This window comes from Temnothorax nylanderi, unplaced genomic scaffold (genome assembly GCF_030848795.1).
Source record: "Temnothorax nylanderi isolate EJ_2023f unplaced genomic scaffold, tnyl_v1.0 TNYL_tig1051_pilon, whole genome shotgun sequence".
In the NCBI taxonomy this organism is placed as follows: domain Eukaryota; kingdom Metazoa; phylum Arthropoda; class Insecta; order Hymenoptera; family Formicidae; genus Temnothorax; species Temnothorax nylanderi.
In genome coordinates this window covers 30,435-36,930 of record NW_027250113.1, presented here as the reverse complement: position 1 = coordinate 36,930, position 6,496 = coordinate 30,435, and the positions used below count along the sequence as shown (strand labels likewise).

At 29.9% G+C, this 6,496-nt stretch overlaps 1 long non-coding RNA gene across 1 annotated transcript; it reads left to right on the top strand.

The window, feature by feature from the left end:
• The first annotated feature begins 1,161 nt into the window (after positions 1–1,161).
• Positions 1,162–2,407, top strand: LOC139786487 (uncharacterized). Its single transcript, XR_011722322.1, has 2 exons — positions 1,162–2,046; positions 2,125–2,407. It is a non-coding gene; the product is annotated as an uncharacterized lncRNA (long non-coding RNA).
• Positions 2,408–6,496: the final 4,089 nt, after the last annotated feature.

Genomic DNA, 6,496 nt, shown 5'->3' with positions numbered 1-6,496 from the left:
ATTTTGTAAATGTTTTTATCATAATTTTGATCCCATGTCACAGATCTTATGTTTTTGACTTGATGACCAAAATAAAAAGATATATTTACAAAATAACAATTGCGATTGAGCAGCTTTGTAAAATATGTCAAAAACTTTTATTTTGCTTGAATAAGTAATCAATAATTATAACATTAAGTTAATATGTTTTTTCATAGAAAGTTTTTTCAAGTTTACATTAAATGTTACGGCTAGTCATTATATTTATTAAAGTAAACAGGAAGTTTTTAAAGCATTTGCTCAATCAATTATAGGTGTTATTTTACAAAGATATCTTTTTATTTTAACATACTTTACAGAAATGCTTAGCATGTTTTCTCAATTAGGATGTCATAAACCTAAGATCTGCAGCGAAAAGTCAGAAGCCTTAATAAAGTTTTATTGTGTAATATGTATAGTAAATACAATAACATACACATACACAGATCCTATGATATTAATTTAATATTAATCTTATTAATGCATATTGTAGAAATAACAATTTTTATTTGATATTTGCTTATATTTTAATTTAAGTAGTTTATTGTTTTGTACAATGTGAGTAGGTGAGGCAATTAGAGCCAAGCGCGGTAGTCAAAGCGCAAAACAATTTAAAAGTAATCAATAGATATATTAACGAACGTTTCGACACATTTTTCGTGTCCTCTTCAGCGTTAAAAGTTACATATAGTCAAAAACGAAGATTTACAGAAAGTCGAGTATAAGGCGTAGTCATCGACAAATAAAGTATAAAGGACGCAGTCTAAGAATAAAATTAAATCAGGATGTACCATAGTCGAAAGCCCGACATGCCGGTGTGCAATCGCTCCACATCCATCTCATCCTCGAATAATCTCGCCAGGTTGAAAGACCAAGTGGGTGAAAGATTCGAACCATGCCTGTACCATTAACGAAGTCACGATGTGGCAAGGGCGTAAATTATCTATGTTGATTAGATGACTAATGAATTTACTTACGGAGCAACCGCAGACCAGTTTTTAATTCCTTCCATCCTAGGCTGAAATTCACCATAGAAATCGGTGAAGATGACAAGTTAAATTTCTTGGAGATCACGATGATATTGAACAACAATAGGCTAACATTTGATTGGTTCCATAAACCAACTTTTTCTGGCCGGTATCTAAATTTTATGTCGCAGCATCCGGTATGCCAAAAAAGAGGGACGGCCATAGGCTTAATAGATAGAGCATTTTTGTTATCGCACCCGTCCTTGCATGCTAAGAATCTCAGTCTGGTCATTGGAATCTTACTTAATAATTGTTATCCACTGGAATTCATCTATGGGATCTTGCGCGAGCGTCTTAAGTTTTTATTTAACAGAGACTCGAATACGAATGTGAGACGGAATGAAGAGGAGGTTGCTCCTTTTTTCACTTTACCGTACATCCCGACGATTACAGAAAAATTTAAGAACGCCATAAGGGAATTGAACGTGAGACTGTCGTATAACAGCCTAAATAAGATGCGCACATTCATCAAGGCGCAGAAGGATAGTCTTCCACGGTCTAATAAATGTAACGTAGTATATAAGATTAATTGCAATGATTGCGATGCTTCTTACGTGGGCCAAACTAGTAGGCAATTGCAAACTAGAATTAGGGAGCATCGTAATCATATTAATTGGAATACTCCGAATCATTCTGTCATAACCGAGCATAGAGTCGAATGTAATCACGATTTTGATTGGAAGAACGTTGAAATTTTAGACCACGAATCCTATTATTATAAACGTTCAGTTTCTGAGATGATATGTATAAAAAGGCAGGCGAAGGGGTTGAATTTGCAGACTGATGCTGAGGGTCTGCCTGACACGTATCTAAGTGTGATCGAGAGACTGTCAAAAATTTAGAACGACTGTATACGATAATCTATCCCCTCCCTCGGTGTATATTGTGTTAACCTTCCTACCGATGCTTCACTCACTCGCGACGCGTCGAACGGTTAGCTCGTTACAATGTGAGGCGTTTGTCGCTTTCGCGGTGCGATATTCTGGTCTGCGGTTGCTCCGTAAGTAAATTCATTAGTCATCTAATCAACATAGATAATTTACGCCCTTGCCACATCGTGACTTCGTTAATGGTACAGGCATGGTTCGAATCTTTCACCCACTTGGTCTTTCAACCTGGCGAGATTATTCGAGGATGAGATGGATGTGGAGCGATTGCACACCGGCATGTCGGGCTTTCGACTATGGTACATCCTGATTTAATTTTATTCTTAGACTGCGTCCTTTATACTTTATTTGTCGATGACTACGCCTTATACTCGACTTTCTGTAAATCTTCGTTTTTGACTATATGTAACTTTTAACGCTGAAGAGGACACGAAAAATGTGTCGAAACGTTCGTTAATATATCTATTGATTACTTTTAAATTGTTTTGCGCTTTGACTACCGCGCTTGGCTCTAATTGCCTCACCTACTCACATTGTATTAATCTTGAGAGCCTATATGCTTTATTGTTATTGTTTTGTGACATACTGATATATATATACCGCGCATATCTTAATTTCTTGAACGGCCAATTATCTCAAAAAGTATTAGTTTGTTGAAAAAATGTTTCAGATAAAAGTTAAAGAATTCAAATAGGGTCAATAGATGATCTTATTAGATTTTGGATTAGGAGTCTGTATTAGGCCCAGTAAAGTCCAAGTTAAATTTTTCTAATGAAAACTCCTTTTTTTTATTGTATCATTCTTCTCTCCTAATTAATTTGAACAACTTTGGCTGACATTTTTTTATTTGCCTAATGCTTTTTGAGATATTCAAGGAAAACTTGGTAACTTTTTCAATATTTACCTTATGATGTCTCAATAACTGTTTGTCGGAGAGAAAAGTAATACAGAACTTTTTGAATTGATTTGGTCTCAAGAATATTCTGTTGCAATAGTACTCTAACTTTTTTAAATACTTGTGTAGACAGCTTCTTAAAGCTTTTATGTATAGCTAGTACAGATTCTACGATAAATTCAGTTGAATCTGATCAAGCTTTTGCTCAATATTTAAATAATAATGATTTGAATAATGAAACGAATATTAATGAACAATTTAATTGCATTGATTTGGATAATAATTTTGATAATATTGAATTTGATAATAATATATTAGAAAGTTTAGAGAGTTCAGATAGTGATACATCCAATAATGATTTCATTATAGATTTTAATGAAAGCACTTTGAATAACGAATCATTTAATAACGAATCAATTAATAATTATGAAAATTCCAATAATACAACCAATAAATGTTCTCTACGATCACAACTTGCTACTTGGGCTTGGAAAAATAAAATTACTCATGTTGCAATTAACGAATTATTAGCTATTTTAAAATCAGAACATGATGAATTACCTTCGGATGCTCGCGTATTATTAAAAACTCCTAGAAAAAATACGTTGAAGATTGTTGAACCAGGACATTATTATCATTTTGGTTTGAATAATTGTATTCATAAATTATGTTCATTTGTATCTTTAAAAAATTTGCAACAAATAGAAGTTTACATAAATATTGATGGTTTACCACTTTTTAAAAGTTCGAATCAGCAGTTGTGGCCAATACTATGTAGTTTAGTTGAAAATCGTAATAAAGTAAGTATTGTAGGTATATATCACGGGGAAAAAAAGCCAGATGAAGCAAATTTATTTTTAAAAGATTTTATTGCCGAAGTTATCGATTTGTCAACACACGGTATCATAATAAATAAAGAGAACAAAAGTTTTAATTATCCCTTCAAAATTAAAGGTTTTATTTGCGATACACCTGCTAAGGCGTTTATTAAATTTACAAAAGGTCATACCGGTTATTATTCATGTACAAAATGTGTTATAGAAGGGGATTATATTAACGGTAGAGTTTGTTTCTCGAATTTAAATAAATTCCGTGATAGAACCGATTTAGAATTTAGATCAAAATCTCAAGAAGAACATCACATAAGTTCAAAAACTTCTGATCTTGAATTAATCGAACATTTAGATATGATTCGTGATTTTCCTGTCGAGCCGATGCATTTAATTGATTTAGGCGTTACAAAAACTGTAGTGATTATGTGGTGTTTTGGTAAACCATCAGTAAAATTATCTCATGCACAAATTACACAAATTTCTGATTTATTAATAAATCAAATTAAAAATATCCCTTTAGAATTTAATCGTACACCTAGATCATTAGAAGAAAGTAGAAGATGGAAAGCTACAGAATTTAGACAATTTTTATTGTACACAGGTCCTGTTGTTTTAAAATTTGTACTTAATCGAGACAATTATCTCAATTTTATGTCTTTAAATGTAGCTGTCACTATTTTATCATCTCTCCATCATGTTAGATATTTAGATTACGCTAATTCTCTTCTTAATTATTTTGTAAAAAGTTATATAATATTGTATGGCAAAGATAATTGTTCAATTAATATTCATAACTTATTACATTTATGCGATGATGTAAAAAAGTTTGGAATGTTACAAGAATACAGTGCTTATCCCTTTGAAAATCATATGCAAAAGATAAAAGGATATATTAGAAAAAAAGATAAACCATTGCAACAAATAGTTAATTGTATATATGAAGAAAATTTTGCAGAATTAAGTGAAGAAAATAATTTGAATGTGAAACCCAAATTATTCAATAAACATAATAACGGACCTTTAAATCAATTTTTGTGTACTAGTCAATGGGAAAAAATTGTATTTTCTAAGTTTACTCTAAAAATAAAAGATCCAAATAATTGTTGTAGTTTAAATAATGGTGACATTGTTTTAATTAAAAATATTGCTAGTAACGATAAAAATATAGTAATAATTGGAAATAAATATAATTCAAAAAAGATTTTTATAATGAACCATGTAATTCTTCTGATTTGGGTATATATTTAGTTGATAACGTTGTTAACGATCTTCAAAGTTGGAATATAAGTGAAATATCGCATAAATGTATAAGATTACATTTTAAAGATAAATTTGTTATTTTTCCCTTACTTCATTCCGCGTCTAATTGAATTTTATAGATTTTAATAATTTTACTTTTATATATAAAAAAATTTTAATTTAGGATTATTTAAATGTCATTTTACAATTTATTTTTATATTTTACAATTAAAATTATTTTAGATTATATTTATTAAGATCATATTTTACAATTAAAATTAATAAAAATAGAGTGGTATTTCTTAAATATTAAATTTATTAACTTCTCAGTATTTTTAAAAATGATGAATAATATTCCAAAGAATATTATTATAATATTCAATTGTTCTGAGAATATATATACCTAACAAATAAATTTTACGATAAGATAAAAAATTGAATTCCCTTCTGTTTGTTAACGGCTTGATTCCAAATATTTAAAATAATCGATTTGAAGTTGCGTACACAAATTGTTAATAATTTGCAGGAAAAATGACAAAGACATGGACTATTGTGATTTTTACTGATGAAGATTGTGTTGAAGTAGTTCCATCAAATTGGATACTAAATGACAAATGTTATTGGCCGACGCTTACACCTGACAAGTTGAAAGCTGCAGTAAAAAATCACGATGCACTTAATACTTCTTGGCCTTCATATCCTATTCGGCTTATACGAAATGGAACTTTTTGTAAATATATTACTTATTGTGTTCTTATGTATCAATTGACAAAAAATCTATTTATTGCATTGTCGTCATGTTATATTTATTTTGTTTTAGATGATTATTCAACAGCAGAAAAAAAGTGTAAACGGGCGGAATATTCGTCCGATGTAAATTCTGACAGATCTAAACAGAATGAAACAGAATCTGACAGAAATAAAAGGAGAATAATAAAAAAAACGTTCGGCTCTTCATTTGATGAGGATGTTCTATCATCATCAGACGATAATAATAAATTGCCGACTAAATTGCCGACTCCTCCACATTTAACGAATGGTTCGTATGCATGTATTTATTTGCTACATTATATAAATTTTGTTAAAAATTAATTATCTTATAAATGAAGAGACATAGTAGTATCTGGCGTTATTTTACTTTTTAAAATCTTTTTAAAATAAAAGTATAACGTAAATTTTTAGGGATAAAAGAAAACAGTTGCGAATACTTTATAAATTCAAAACATTCAATCATTTAGTTCCTAATTTTTTCTTCCAGACACCAGTACTTTTATAAGTAAAAGAAAGCCGAAACAAAAGAGTCAAGCTACTAATAACGATAGAATTCGAAATGAGAAATTTGAAAGGAATTTATCAATTGGTAAATTATTTTTTATAATATATATAATTAATTATTAATCACAACTATTAAGCACCTTTACAAAATGCAAAAGCTTATAATGTATTTTTTGTAAATTTTGTAGGTAATAACGAATCTTTAGATGACAACGATAAACCATTGAATGTTAATGAACAAGAATGTAAATGTTGTCCTGTACATATAAAACACAACTGTGGTATGTATATGTTATTTGCAATCGCAAAATTTGCCCATTG